Genomic DNA, 13,624 nt, shown 5'->3' with positions numbered 1-13,624 from the left:
ATTCACAGAGAAGATGGAGTTTGATTTCGTCATCTTTGCACATTCTTCGTAATTTAGTAAAGTCGAAATCAAACCATAAATACTTTGATAATCGGGAGGCTAAACGAGTTCTACATTTCTACAAGGGATCCAACACCCCCGAGTGAAGCTTTCCTGCGTGTCTGACTCTAAGCTACGTGATCAACAAAGATAATGAATCGGACTTAGTAAACGACGAAAATGGTAAATTTAAGTTGCAAACTTGCTCAATTGTTCAATGCTCATAAATATACATGCACACAAGTTATTCGCCATTATTTACGTGACCAGAGATCATATTTAAGCACTTGAATGTAAACAGAATTGAGTCAGCAATGAAAACATGTTAGCTCGTTTTCTGAACTAAGTTAGGTTTTATCTCTGGCGATAACGTAAACCAGAAAATTGCATTTCTCTGTTCGTACTAAGTCTAGCTGGTGAGGTAATATTACTTAAATAACGAGATTTCAACTGAATGCCTATTACATTTTCCTGACATGTTATTCATCATATTTAATATTTGCAGGAGCAATTGTGATTATCACTGGATTTCTGCAGAAAAGCTTGCAAGGGAGGCATCATGGGTTTTCTATTGAAGAACTGATAGAAGGGCTGGAAAACTTATCAGAGCATCCTAGGAATAAAGACAACGTGAGTTGATGTGTAAAGAAGTTTGTAATTCTCCAAAAGCTCAATGTTTTGAAAAAAAATTGGAATATACATTATTACTTGTCCTTGTCCGTTAAATATCTTCACTAAACGTGTAAAATGACTTTAGTTTGGGACTTTTAAGTTATACTGAAGCTGTAATTGGAGTCGATGAATTTTATCGCGATACAAATAAAGTAGTTTGCATATGAATTATCTGATGTCTTGTTTAATCGGCAAAAAAATGAAAAATTAACCAAAGAACAAACGTAAAAGAGCACGTTAATTATTCTCTGAATATCTTGCAGAAAATATAAACGCTCAAAGATGAAACAAACTATAAGAATCGGTTTTTCGTTTCAAGTACTTAAATTATTTGTTGTAAAACTAGTTATGTCTACGCTTTCGGAAATGGTCACTTAAATTGCAAATGAACAATTAGGTGCGCTTAGACTGGCAGACAGTCGTATACTAATAGACGGGCAGGCGATAAAACTTGTGGCTGGCTCGGCCAGTATAGTTCATTGAGGGAAAAGATGCGTGTTTAATAAGTCCCGCCATTCAGACAGAATCAAGGAAACTTGCGTAGTAAAATTCTGTTCTTCTTACTTGATATATAGTAAATCACAGTTGAAGCCGTCGGAGTTGTTGCTCTAAAAACGTGTTGACTCCAGTTACCAAAGCCTTCGAAATCGTTGAAATCATTTATAGTTTCGACGTGCGACTCACCCTTCTGTACAAAGGTTCTAGGAATCCCATTTGCTTGAGTTTCCTTATCTTTACAGTGTAAAAATTATAATGTGGCCCGTGCATGTTTGCCTTTCTCCTCGTAACCATTAACTGACGTGTGTGGCAAATCTAATCCTCTCCATCAACTTTTACTTCAGATCAAGCGAAGAGCTGTACCATTCTTGTTTGAGCTTTTGGAGAAGTGTGAAGAATCGGAAAAGACCTTCATACGGCGTTGCCTCAGCAAAATTGATCTCTATAGCGACAACGACGAGACAGCGGAAGACATCAGTGGCATACAAGAAAATGTGACAACTAGTAAGTTTCACAGGCAGTTGCTTTATAAAGACCATTGTTTACTGTATGTGCATCGACTACCATTTGCTAAATACAGTGATGTCACAATAACTGCAGATCATGATAAACTAAACAATGAAGGACAAAATACTTAGAGAAATTGAACTCTTTTTCTCTCACTGAAACTGTTCTTCAACAGACACCATGAATAATGAATAAATTCGATGCCAAATTATTGACTATTTCACTTCTTTGCTCAGAAGCTGATCCTCATATCTTGGAGTTGGTGTTCATAAGTAGGCTTATTGGGTCGATTTTTCCTACTCTGTACAGTATTAACATGCGACTGGAAAATATTTTTATTTAACGAATGGTTATTGGTCATTCCCTGTCCAAGCGCCAATCGTCAACTATTAAAGCAGAACTACAGTGCGGGCAGAAGACGCACTTCAAAGTGAATGGGGTTTGGATGTTTCCAGTATATGAGTATCGACACAAGCACAACTTTAATGTTGTTACTTTGTCTTTATTACGGCGCGCCAAATGTTTCAAAAATATTTATTGATTCAGTGCAAAAATAAACTGTCTTTCTCAATTGAAATAAAAATTCGGTGTCATTAGGAAGGAAATAAGTAAGAAAAGTATAATTAAAAAACAAAAGACAGAAATGTCATTTAATACTTCATTTTAACTTGAGAATATTCTTTAAAGCGTAATTAGGAAATAAACAATTTTCAACGATTTGAAAAATTCATACATCCACACTTATCGACGTACATACACGTATAATAGTTCGCGTAAAAGGTGCAATTAGTGCTGATTTTACAAAAAAAGTATAAGATGTTTACAGTGGTACGTACACAAAAATCACAAGAAAATCACTAAAAACCAGTGCTACCACTCGGAAAAAATATTACAAAAAATTAAAATGTGAACCACAAACATAACATCATTATAAAAGAATTAGACAAAAAAGTCATGCATACATAAAATTATTTATGTACTTAAGAACATTAAAAAGCAGTACGTCTCATAAAAAACGTATTGTAGATAATCAAAAATATAATATGAACCACCAGCCGCTTTAAAAGTAAAGAGAGGAAATCAGAGAAAAAAATCGGCAGTGATGGCTCTAGACAAAAGTGGACATCATCTACAATAAAATAAAATAAAAAAAATAAAATTAAAAAAAAAAAAATGCCATGGACAACAGCAAATACAAAAAACACGCGTGGGCCTGTGGAAAGAAAAAATGAGCACTCCCCACAGCAAAAAAAAAAAAGAAAAAAAGAAAAAAAAAGAAAAAAAAAGAAAAAAAACGAGCACACGACACACAAAACCAAACGCGTAAAATTACAATTAATTTTTTCAAAAAACTCATGGTCCTTCGATCGATGAATCCCAAACAGCTGGGATTCCGATCACCACATACTCCAATGTTTGACGAAATATTAATTGAGCATTTCAGTGATAACTCTGACATATTGAATCCTAGCTCTGTTTGGCTGGGCCCTGCCAAGCAGAGCTACTTGAAACCTAGCCCTGCGTACAGGTCTGTGTGTTCCCGGCGTTATGGTGGAGGCCGTATCACGCCGGGAACACACAGACCTGTACGCAGGGCTACTTGAAACCGTACTTGATAAAGCGAAGTGGGCAATATCACCTAAAGAATGTCCAGATTAACAGTGAATAGTTCCAGAGAGTCAAGTTAACTGAGCCAATTTGAGACAGTCCACAGTTCAGATCAGGGGCGAGACGTACAACCCATGTCCCTTCATAGCAACACTGCGAACATATGGATGCCTTAGGTGCGGTATACAGGGGGCCCACTGCAGCTATGCAGGCCTTCCACCGAGCCGCTCTGTCATCGCCGTTTATGATTTCTACACGGTTACGTGTGGTTCGATAGATCGAACCACACGTGACCGTGGATTTCTACGATGGAATGAATTCAAATACCATGATAATAAACCACCTCGTTGTTTGGTAATTCCTCGTCTATCCTCAAAGATCACCCAAATCATTAAAAATGAATAGTTTTTAAGAAATCTGCCGCGTGTTTTAGAAAATGTCCATCACGATGCATCGTTTTCCGTGTTCGACAAGACGAGCGACGTAAACTATAACATGCACTATGATGCAACCGCGATCCCCCAGGACCGGCACAAGCCTTACGAGTAAGTACGGCGAGAGTGTCCGGCCTTCACAACGCCAGACACTCACTATACTCGCAGGGCTAGACCGGCACATACACGACATGTCGATCCCCATTGCTGAAAGCTTTATTTCCCCACAGTCCAATATATGGAGCTACGATATTTGTGCAGTAGCCAATACATAGCTCTGGGTGGCAGGGCTGTGAGTTACCGGTGTTACACGGCCAGGCCGTATAACGCCGGTAACTCACAGCCCTGCCACCCAGAGGTACAGACAGTATTCAGAGAACTAGCGGCTGCTTGTTCAGTGTCAAGTCGGGCGCGTTCGCGTTCTACATGTACTACTGAAAACGTTGCCTCGAATCTGAACGGAGTGTTTTAGCCTGAGTCTTTTTGCCTTTGCCACACTCCGTTTTGAGTCTAAAAACACGGTTACGTGTGGTTCGATACGTAGCGATCGCTGCGTGGTATGCAATTTTACTATGCATACCCACACGGCGGCCGCTATGTATCGAATCACACACGTAACCGTGGGCTATATAGCGGCTAGCCATCGTTTTGTTGGGGTAGGACTCCATGGTTTGGGCACAGACTGTCTATGGTTTGGGAGAGGCGGCCCTACACTGTACAGCGAGGGGATCGCTCGTCGCCGGCGTGTACTGAACTAGCGACGGGACAGCCGGCTTACCACCTCAAGTGTACATTGGTGGCACGCCGTGAGCGAGGGGAACGCTGGCAGCCGACGAACCACCACGAATGCTTTGTCCACTTGTAACTGTTTAATATAGAATGGGACGTGTCGGTAACTTGGACGTCCATGAGATGATATTGAAGACTGAGAGACTGAGAAGCTGAGAGTTATCGCTGAAATACCCAAAATATCTTGTCCAACATCCGACTGTGATGATCCAAAATAACCCTCTGGCACTAAACTCTAACATCATGACGTTGAGAACATGTTAGGCTTTTTCTGTGGGGTGTCCCACTCTGTTTTATTTTCCCGAACGGGCCTCTTTTTTCTGCTGGTTTTTTTTTTTGGAACCTCTTTTTTTTTGTAACCTCGTTTTGTTTTTTTTCAAACTGACCTCGTTTTGGTTTCTTTTCAGCCTCAACGCCAGCGCGATTCGGTCGACTTTTCAGTTGTGACTCTCTTTCTTTTTTATGTCAGACCTAATGGTTGTTCGCTTTGTTTTTTTGTAGTAGTGAAAGTACTATTTTTGTTTTTGTTTTTAAGCATTTCAATATTTTGTGTGTGTGCTTGATTTTTTTTTGCCGTTTTTTTCCCTTATAATCAGCATTCATTGCACCTTTATATCAAATACGCGTGTCATCAATAAGTATGGGAGTGTGATATTTCCAAATTTTTGCGAACGGTTTATCTTCTCATTAAGGTTTAAAGAGTATTTTACAATTAAGAATTACATAAGATTCTCCCCTATTTAGCAATAATACTTTTCTCGTTTATTTTCTTCCGTAATTCCATCGACTTTTTATTTCAATCGAGAAAGACGGTTGCACGTCATCTTTATCTGTACAGACACATTCAAATATTAAGTGACACATATTTTCAAAGGAATGTTATTTTTATGAAAAAGTATTCGAAAGAACTTTTTTCTTTATTATTCATACACGTTTAAGACTTTATTTAGAAAGAAAATTTGACAGTTTATTTTTACTCTATGACGATAAACATTTTTGAAACATTTGGCGCGCCGTAGTCTTATACATCCCAAAATATAATTATCTAATGCTTTTAAGTTATAGCAGTCTGAATACAACATTTAATGCTAAAATTACGTTTTGCACAGGTTGTTAAAGTGAATGAATGCACACTATAAGTATATTGTTCTAGAGTAATAATATAATATAATAATAATACAATTAATTACAGTATTTCTTAAGCGAATTGGTTTTTAAGTGTTGGACGTAGGATGAGCAAAAACAAATTCTGCAGATCAATCGTCTGAGAAGGGATGTCTCTCACATTCTATACCTCAGTTGGTATTGTACATTCTATCTTAGCTCATCGAGGGATGGGATTCTATTAACACTATCGTTTCAGAGTGCGAGGACGAGAAGGTGATGGAAACCTGTGCATTTGTGGAGACCCTGGTGTGTAGTCTCCCTGAAATGGAGGCCGAAGAAGCCAAGGACGTGTTCGATGCAATAAATGCAGCCATTAACTAAACTACAAGGGGAGAAAGGATGGCAGTTGCAGATCGCATAGCTAGCATTGATGGTTGTTTCCGGTTGGTATCACTGAAATTATCTAGTGCAATTTTAGACCGTGTACAAAAATGACATTATAAACTTTAAATACAATGAACAAAAATGCCGAACTGCTGGTTACAGAGAAAATTTGTGTCTACCATTTGATTTAATTTCATTTTCTTTCCTGCTTTGCAACTATCTTTGAAAGCCACAATCAAATGTAGCATCTAAATGCACAAATACCCGGATGTTAAACGTGAAATGGAAAAGGTCACATGCCTACACCAGCGAACTATAAAGTGACATCCACTGCCTGAAGTGATCAAGCGCAATGCACACGACGACAACAATGAACAACTTAATTCAACCGAGAACCGAGGGCATGATGTAATTCACATCATGTGTTGTATTTTTCTAGATATTCTGATGAAAATGGCTCTCGGTTTCTATGCAAATGGTGATGACGATCTTTACCTTGACGACCAAAGGTGGGAAAGCCTAAACTCTGTGAATTCTGTCATATGGAGCTGTGCAGACGCCAGTATCCGCTTTGCATCTGCCGCGGGGGATGCTGGGTTCGTGAAGTTTCTACTCAACATATGCCAACAGCATCACCGTAATTTGAAAGACAAGGTAGGATATCACCGTGTGACGTTCGAAAAAATCCGGGGAAGTATTTGATTCTTGCCCATAGCTATTTTGATTTTGCTCTCTCTCGTATGATGACACTAAAACCTTCACAAAATGCCGGAAAACAAAAATATACGTAACTTATGAGTGAATGAGTTCCCTTGTACATGTAGTTTAACATAATATGTCATACATCATTTTCGCTTACCACTGGGTATATAGTGTTTTGAAAAGGACAACAGACCACACTTTTGTTGAAAGCATGTTTATAAACTTTCAAGAGAACTTGATTCATTTATTTCATCATCGCTTTCTGATTACAAGATGGTGGCTCTTGCCAATCTAATGTGTGAGTACTACGGAAAGCCACCCATCAGTTCGGAACCTGTGTCGGACGAAAGTCAACAATCGAAGACTGCATCGCCTGAAGTTCAAGTTGAAACCAAAGAAGATAAGAGACTGGCAAGAAAGCCGTGAGTCTAAATATATGCATTTTGTTTAGCTGTACAGTCGTAGCTTTGTTGGGTCCCGGCGAACATATTTGAGAAGACAAGTTTGTTATACTAATATCAAATTTTTGTCGACTTGTTTGTCCAAGGTAGGACAGTTATAAACAGGGCTCAGTAAGCACTAAACTTGAATACACGGGGAAAATATAAGGACAATTTCCTAAAGGTTTAACTCTCATAGAATGATCTCATTAATATGGATTTCCATACCCGTACTTTGTAAGGCCACTTAAAGAAAATTACTTGCTTGCCGTCCTTGGATGTTTCAAAAGCCTACCAGCCAGTCAGGGGAAAAATATACACCGACAAAAAACGCAGTAGTATTTACATAAGCTCAGTTTTAATATTGTTTTTGAAAAATAATCATTTTATTTGCAATAGTGTTAACATTGTGTTTGCTTTCTTAATTTTCTCTGCAAACCTATCAGCACGCGGACGGCAAACAAAGAGCTTTATTTAATGCGCCTAAGTTTATAAAAAGCTTTAAGGCTGGAGATGTTTTGAAAACATCAATAAAACACTACGAGTCAGGTTACCCACGTGTTTGTGACTTGATTCAACACGTTTTTAGACGAGCAAAAGTACTTTTTTGATACCAAGATACTCGATATCACTTTGGTTTCCTTTATCCATATTTGTAAACACCTGTATCATTCTGTACGATTTCGCCAAGGCACTGTACATGAAACAAACGAAGCAATACAGTTGTTATTCTTATCACAGGACTGTCAAACTTCTTCAACGGAAGCTTCTGAAGACCCGGATGTTATGCGATTTATAGCGGTCGGTGAACGGGCGGGCGTGAAGAATGGCGGACGTGTGGCAGGATCGACTCTGAGTACGTAACAGCCGTCCACAGGGCGGTCTTCGTAACTGACAAACCTCTCGTGACCGGAAGGCCTTTCGAGATCAAAATTGACAAGACAAACCCTGAGAGTACGAGAGATTCGCTTGAATTTGGTAAGCATGATGTACAGTTACTAGTAAGCTTATTGCATCATAGGTGCTTTGTATGAGTACAGCCTATCAATAATTGATCGTTCAATGGCTTTCTGTGCCACATGCATAAATGTCTTGATAGTAAATTATAAGCAGCATCTGCGATATACTCTCTCACACCATCTCGCTAGCTTCACCTCAGACCATAAACCGCCTTCAGCAGTTCAGTTCAGCGAGCCGGTGAAGCCGGCGAGGTTCTGCTATGCTATTAGTCCATGAGCCAGATAGGTTTTTGGTACCATTTGGGTGGGCAAATTCCACCATACATTTTCTGAAAGCTTAAAATCTGAACTTTCTGAAAATCGTTGGTGGACAGGTCGCAGAAGTAGCTTTCTGTCTCAAAAGTCGTTGTCATGGCAACAATACTTACAATCTTATAAGCTAAGAATTTAGAGAAAACTGATTTTCCAGGGAACGGTAAAAGATATTTACGTGATTTCAAGACATACTCTAGTACCTCACATCATGGCCTTTCAATTGACCCCATGACTTGAACATTCTGGGTCAAGGTCAATAGGTCATGCCCATAACATCACAGAATTTCGATAAAATAGAGCATTTTTCATAAATACTTTTCTGCTACATCAACATAAAATATGATAGAAACTCAAAAACGTGTTCAGACATAGCCACAGATATGTGCTCTTTGAAAATAGTATGTTATGTATCAGGGATGTTGTTGGTAGTGAGTAATTACCAAGGCAACCATCAGTGTGTTTTCAGTTATACATGTACTCTATGAGCCAGGCCCCAATTATGGTCAATTGGTACTATTTAGGGCAAGCAGAGGGCAATCTCACACTTAATATATTTTTGAAAGTTGAAACTCTGAATTTTCTGAAAAATTTTGGTAGCTTAGTAATGGTAGAAAACCGTTGCCATAGAAACAAACATCTGAATTATTAAGAAAGTACAATTGTATACAAAAGTGAATATCCTGCTTTATGAAAATGTTCATACCAAAATTGATAACATAAATAGGATATGTTACACATTCTAACTTTCACTCAAGATGTGACCACAAAGTCAAGGTCAGGCGTACATGACCAAATGAGGTCAAAGTTCAAAACATGGAAAGTTTACATTTAGGTCTCTTTGTTGTGCACTTTTTGACATTTTCAAGCAAGGTGCACTCTTGTCAGCAAAGATGCACTCTTGTCTTTGATAAACGATACATGTGGCTTCTACCGGTATTAAATTTGACCACATTGTCTGATGCTCTTTTCAAACAAAGGTCAAGGTCAATGAAAGAACAAGGTTAAACACAGAATAAAATGGTGATTTCTATGGTGTTACGTATATGTTTTTACACGGAAAGAGTATTTTATGTTACCAGTTTGTATTAAACATCATAATTATCAAGCAATATGAACAAGCTTATATTTAGCTAAGAGCCAACAGCTATTAGCTATAGCTATACGTATTTGCCAATAATGTATATCTTCAGAATTTTCATACTACTGTAAACAAACATGTGTCATTTTAATGTTTTTTCGAACGTTTACGTAAATGCAAAATCATTAGTGACATGACATCTGAACTTTAACGTGACAATTTGAACAACGTACTGAGCCCCAGTGTGGCCCACACCTGATCTAACAAAGAAATAGACCAGTCAGAAATAAGTTTTTAATGCTGCTGGACATCAGCCGTAAATATATCAACGATAGATAACAAAATGAAATGTGTCTGATAGAGCTAATAATAAAACTACTATTTTGAACCGCTTGATCAAAAGTAAATAGCACTAAATAAAACAAACATATTAACGTTCATCGTTAAATTACTAATTACAAATGACCAACGACCAATGTTGTGTTGACTTTCTATGATCCTCTACGTTTCCCGGCATGGGTTTTATCAAAATACAGTACCAGTAATTGTTACGTACATTAGTCAACCACCACTTAACACACTATAAAGCATTTCATAAGAAAGTAGTAATATCTAGGTAACAATCTTTACATTGATCCTCATTATTATTTTCTTCTCCATCATCATCATCATCATCATCATCATCATCATCATCATCATCATCAGTAACCTAGCTGTTCTTCAAACTTAATAATATTTCCATATGTCAGGAGATTATATATACCGGAGTATACCTTATTCCGTTTACCAGACATTGACATGGCGGAAATTTGCACTATTTTGAACATTTACATGCCTCAAACTCCAACAACCCTGGTATGCCTCTTATCGATTTGATTGACAAACAACGGTCTTCAATAACCCAACCATGCCCTTCATGAAAATTTAGTATATATGGATGACAAGCAAGGCTTCCTTTCCAGACAGCAGTCTGATAGTTTGCACGCAAAGCATGCATGTAAAGGCAATCCTCACAAGGTGGTAGTATATGACGTACTGATTTATGTAAAAAAGGTGAAAATTGCCCAAAATCACATTTTTCATGCCACACCACCTTAAAGAGGTCATCAGACGTCTAAACGGTATTCTGGTGCTGTGAGGTAACAGCAGAAGAATACCGTATAGGCGTCGGCGTACCCTACATCTGATTTTAATCAGATTCATCAGACAACAAGTTGCTGCCCCAGTTGCGCCAGTGGTTTTCGGATTGACGTATTTCCTATGATTACATGTATAGGGCTCCTGGGTACTTAACGCGGATTGCTAAAAATGGACGCTCATCATGAAAATCGACGCCGAATAAGTAAGACAAGGGAATGCTTCTGAAAATGTATCAAGAGAAAATTATCAAATTTAAGCGATCTAGATCTGCGTGTGTATGCTACTCAGCTGTAGAAAGTCTTACTTTTGAAATTGGCGAAGGTTTAGACATTTAATATCTAATTTTACGGAACCAGCGGACAATGTAACCAGGGCAGCCTGTTGCTGACTGCATATCAACGCATTATATCATCGATATCAAGACATCAACTGTCAACCAAACGCTTGAACAAACTAACTGCGCATCGACGTAATTTATCAGATATTTATCAAATTTCCGGTAACGTTGTATTAGATTTGTCGCTTTGGGTAAATTTTGATGGGGACAACTAGCTGGCAGGGTACACGTACCCATTCCGGACAAGTGGTACCAAAAGTATTTCGTGGTTCAAGATTACCCATTGCTTTTGTCATTTTTGATATATCCCTTGGACCTGGTAAATTTCTTAGTTACCTTGAATGATAATGATTATTGGACCTGATTTGATGTCTGTTGTTTAGTAAATTAAAAATAAACTTTTAGAACCACTTCATCTCCTAACGGAAGCCTGGGTGGTAAATGAACAGGCTACACAATTTTTCTGTTACCTAAAATGTGGCCAGATGTCACGCCCTGCTGTCAAAGGTCAGTGGAAAACTCTGAACAATAATAGTCCTGTTATTCAGATTCTGGAAAAAAATCCTAGCGTTAGTAATGCGCCCAAAAATAAAGACAGCTAGGGTGGTTTTTTTACTATTGTCCTGGGACATATACTATTTTGAGATGAGAAATAATGCCTGTCCATACATTTTAAAGAACAAATTTAAAAAAGAAAACTTCGGTGTACTTTTTAAAGAAAACTTGGCAGAAACGTAAAACGACATATATAGCGAAGGAAGGAAATATTTTCTTCTTGGACGAATCTTCGTCAGAACATTTTCAACGGGTTTGGAAATGACGTGAATGGCTCCAGCGGAATCAGATTCACTGACAGCTGAACGATAACGACCTAACGTCGTGTGGACGGCAATGAATGACTCTGGACATTTACGACCATACAATCGAATTCCATTTCCAAATATTTTGTGCACGATATCGGCTCTTTCCTTGACCAATTTTCTTTCCTGACCAATTTTCATTTATGTGGGGACAAATTACTGAACTCTACAAGTATCTCCATCACAGCGCTGTATCTGAACTGAACTCCATCTTGTCACTTGTTTACGCCCCTGGCTGTCCTTCAGTCTTACAAGATGTGTTCATATTAGCTATCAAACACAAGCTCTGACTGTGCATTCTGCAAAATCAAGGGTGTTTGTAGCAGACCCAGGCAAGCCTATGTGAGCCTGAGCTGGCCTGTGGCAAGCCTGTGGCCTGCCTGAGGCTTGCCTTTTGTTGCGTTAGTTCTGCCGGGTACTGTATAGCAGCTGCGGTGGCAGTGTGCTTCTGCTGCTACAATACCCCTAGACGTTATAGCCTTCATCCTTTCTACAGCATTTTCCCAAAGACTTATGTTTGGCCTCAAGTCTACTGCTTGATGTAGGGGTTCTCGTGTTTAGCCCCTTTATTACATATTTTGTTCTTTCACAAATTATACATCTTTTTCTGATAGACTCCAGTATTTACATTTGTAGCATCCCTTTGTGACACCCTAGACTCAGATTGCAGTTAATAGTAGATTGAACTGAATTTTCACAGTCAAGTTACTAAGTGTTTCTTGTGGGAACACTTTTTCTCTGCAGTCTAGATTATACAATATGTAATACAGTTTCAAACTTGCGAATTTTGGTTGCTTTGAACAAACCTTTCCAAAAGTTGAGGTCCCCGAACTTATTAAGATGTGAGCCATAGCACCTTAAATGATACGTGGACGTAATATTTGCACATTTTTCGCCCGCTTGTTTTGATTAACATCCTCTGAAACATCCATTACGTTAGATTTAACAAAATTTTTCACAAATTAACTCAATCGAGACAATGATATTGCGTGAAAAAAGAAATGCCACTTAATCTTTTTTACTTTATTGAAATATATATTAAATTAAAGATTATTTAGGAGGTGGCTAATTGTATTTTAATCACCAAAGGTTAAGTGAATTTCCATGTCTGAAAAAATAAGTGAGTATATGACCATAAAACCAATAGGATGTACAACAAATAAATCACTCCCTTGGAGTACTAGTGAAGTTTAATTTCAAGATGTTTGATTTTATTACTTAAACAACTCACTTTTCCAGTTTTATAAATCGCATGAAGCTGAATTATTTTATATGTTGATGATTTCTTTGTTACTTAATTACTCGGATATTATATGCGCATGATATGTGTATTGTACATGCCTAGACAAAATTCAAAACTTTCAACAAAAGGCGAATAAATAGATTCAAAAAAGGCGAACTGAAGTTGCAATTCTACTTGCTGTAGCAACATGTGTAACATTGAAACCGACAGTCATTAAATCAGCGCAACTAACTGGACCAAGATATTCACGACACAGCGATCATTTTGCAGGAATTAAGGAGGTTACGCAGTTTTTACCTCCGCTGTCAGTGACGTGGAGCATATCAGATAGGTGGATTGTCCGTCGTCATCCGTCATCTACCAACAATTGTTTTATTCTCTGAAACTGCTGGTCTAATTGCTTTCAATACTGGTATGCAACTCATTTGGATGAGTTCATTTAGATTTGTTCAAATCATGGTGAAATTTACATATTTATATTTTGGGGCATTCTTCCTTTTATCAACTTTGAA

The sequence above is a fragment of the Ptychodera flava genome, chromosome 7, assembly GCF_041260155.1.
Source record: "Ptychodera flava strain L36383 chromosome 7, AS_Pfla_20210202, whole genome shotgun sequence".
In the NCBI taxonomy this organism is placed as follows: domain Eukaryota; kingdom Metazoa; phylum Hemichordata; class Enteropneusta; family Ptychoderidae; genus Ptychodera; species Ptychodera flava.
Note: the sequence above shows the minus strand (reverse complement) of the source record.